Consider the following 3,454-nt stretch of genomic DNA (forward strand, 5'->3'; position numbering starts at 1 on the left):
AAAAAAAAAACTTTGAACTTAAGTTGGCTTGCTCGTTTCTAAATACGAGCTACATATCTTTACTGTTAACAGTTTTATTGCAATTTTTGGTCATGCCTTCATGACAACATGAGCATTGTCACTGTCTAAAATAAAACCGATTTATCCGGTTTTTTCTTAATTTCAAAACTGGGAACCAGTTTTTTTCAAATGGCAATTTCTCGAATAACTCGAAAATCGGGTTTTGAAAAATAAAAACGAATAATCGAACACTCTAGTGCTTACCTATTTTCCCAGTGGCTCGAAAATTTTATACTTCATCGATTCTATGTCAGAAGTATAGGTTTAATATTAGTCCCACCACCCAACTCAAGAATCTCGCATTCATTGATGAAAATTAAAAAATTCAGGAATCCCTTGAGTCAACAAGATGCACATTTCTAACGTGGGATCTTGTACAGATTTTCCAAAAGAACTTGTAAAATTGAGCAAGCGCATATTTTCGATGAATAAATCTTACATAGGATGTTATATGATTTACGAGTTCTCAAGTGTCTTACAATCTAGCATTTAAAAGCCTTTCTGTACAGTAATTTAATTTTCAAAGCAACTTTATTTCACTTAATACAAGCGATTGCACCTTGAATTATGCTACATTTCCTCCTCGAATGCAAAGTATGCAAACAAGTTTATAATAATAAATTTGCTTAGACTGCCTGACTTGACTGACTGCCTAGCTACATAGCTTTCACTTGCAATACACTACGCTAATTACCTCAGCTCTGTACTTGCTATACACACCACCATGCGCACACTTCCATCGTGTGCTTTCACTCTAAAATTGTATAGTCGCACTTCACCTTCAATTTAATTATTTTACACTTTCCGCTCTGTCGCAGCGCGTCAAAACGCCAACACAGGATGCAACAGTCAAACAAATTTATACGCTTCCGTTTTTCTTCTGTCCGGGAGTTTTTGCTATGTATTGTGTTTTGTGTTTAAGCTCACCGTTGACGATGTTGATATGTTGCCGGTTGTTGTGGTGAAGGTGTATTAGGTAAAAATTAGATTTCCACTGACGCTTTTATTATGCAGGAATGTATGTTATGGTATTTGTGTGGTTGGTGAATGTGGTGGTGCTGCAGTGGGTTAGTGGGGTTAACTTGTTCTTGAGTACGTGCAATTCAACGCTGCACGCATTGTATGCAAGTCGCTGTTGTTGTTTTCGGTTTTTTAGAGCTTTTTTTTATTTTTTGCAATTTATTTACTGCGGTCTAGCGTACAAATTTAGCACACATGTACATAGTCCTTCTGCCTGTATTCTCCCTTCTCTTTGTGGCTAAACTTGAGCATTGAATTGTGTACTATTTTTAGGCTGTCAGCCGAGGTTTGGTTGAGTGCTCTAGCAACTGTATGCTTTAGCATACTTCTAGGTGCACAGGCCTACGTTAGCAGTGTGTGTGAGCGCGCTTTTAAGCATGTATTTGTAGCTAGCGGATCTGAAGGCAGTTGCATCGTTAACAGGCATACACGTGTTTGGCATTAGGATTGACAGTGGCGTGGAAGCATTTCATTTTGTATTGCTGATTTTTGGACTGCATCACTCCCCATACAAAAAAAAATCGGTACTATTTTTCCACTGGAATTATAAAATTTATTGTATTTTAAGACTTGCGCCAAAATATCTCGGAAAAAGATTTGTACGTGAGCTAGACCGATTTGAAAGTACCTCCAAAAATTTAGTTTTTTATTAATAACAACATTTTTTGAGAATTTTTTGAAAAAAATCACCTCAGATGACCAAACAGTTTTAGCTTAAAAAATTAGCATACAAATATTTAAAAAAAATTTCAGTTTTGGGGCAGTTATTCAAGTTTTTCTTAAATATTTTTCCGAAATATTTTGGTGGAAGTCTTAAAATATAATAGATTTTGTAATCCCGCCTGGAAAAACCGCAATTTTTTTTGGCGATGAAGTCTTTGATGTTTTTATTTTTTATGGTTTTGTTTTACTATTTTTTATTTGTTTGTTTTAATAATTTTTATATATATCATGTTTATTTCTATTTATTTTGTTTTATTTTTATTTTTTTTTACCTTTTTGTATTTTTAAAACTTTTTGTTTTTTCATTCATATTTTTGATTAATTTTTTGTTTTTATTTTGATTTTAATTTTTTGCTTTAATTTTTCGTTTTATGCATTTTTTGTTTTATTCACTTTTTGTTTTATTTACTCTTTGTTTTATTTACTCTTTGTTTTATTAACTTTTGGTTTTTACTTTATTATTTGTTGATTTCTATGATGGTTTTTTTTTAATTCCTTTAAATAAAATTTTGTTATATTTTCATTTATTTAGATTTTATGATCATATTTTCTGCTTTTAAATAATAGTTTTGTTTTAATTTTTCAATTAGTACATACTACATAATTTAAGTGCCTTTGCTTTCCTAATAGTATTTTCCAAAGCCTACATCAAGGACTCACGTTTACTGACATTTCACTGTGTTTTTTAAGCTGTCTCAACAAATTCGCAACATTTTGTAATCTGACTCAAAAGAAAAAACTTAGGCTGGTAAAGAAACCAATAAATAAACAAGCAAACAGTGATTGTGGCACGCGATCTCCTCCATTTCATGCACGAGTGAACCTTACGAATTCCCACGCACGTCCACACACGAATACTCACTCCCCCATAGACTTGTTCGCCTATCCGAGTACGTGCCAACGGGCTGTCCGCGCGCATTTCCTGTTTTATTTGTCGAATACATACCCTGTACATGAGCGGTATAGACGTAAATAATACACATGTATTCTACAAATGCCAATATGTGCACCTGTATGTACATTTGTAACTCTGTATTAGCACCGGCATTAGTAAGCACGCATTGCATATTTGCCAGTGGCTCTGTTTTCTTTTTTTTTTGCTGCTCTTTGCAGTCGCTTACTTTCGTCATTTACATGTGTGACATTCATTGATAGTTGCATAGCCACTATACATATTTTCTTACCGTTGTCACGCTTACATTAGTTGTTGTTTACAACTTTGTTGTACTTTGTACAATCTTGCAATGGAATGTTTAATCAATATCGATCAAGTTGTCGAATAGGAGGGGGAGGTAGGCACTGTGTTGATGGTAGGAGCAGACAAACATTGGAGACGTGAGTCGTATCACCGTAGTTTTCTCGACTAATCGTTGAAAAAAATTTTATGAATACTATTCGATAATTAATACTAGAATACTTTCCTCGATAATTTTTCTTTTCTTTTTCTTTTGAAATTCTTTATAATACCTAAGAAAAGTTCCACTTTTCACGATGTTTTCACTGCGTTCGTAGCCATATGTTTGCCTAGTATTTTCTCAATTTCTTTTTACATTTTATTTATCGTCGTTTATAATAATACCAACTCGTAACGAATATTAGGTATATACAGCTGCGTGCACTTAATTAGAAATGAGGTTATCAGCACTTCATA

Source organism: Rhagoletis pomonella, unplaced genomic scaffold (assembly GCF_013731165.1).
Source record: "Rhagoletis pomonella isolate Grant_MI unplaced genomic scaffold, Rhpom_1.0 Rhpom_scaffold_00013, whole genome shotgun sequence".
NCBI classification, from domain to species: Eukaryota; Metazoa; Arthropoda; class Insecta; order Diptera; family Tephritidae; genus Rhagoletis; species Rhagoletis pomonella.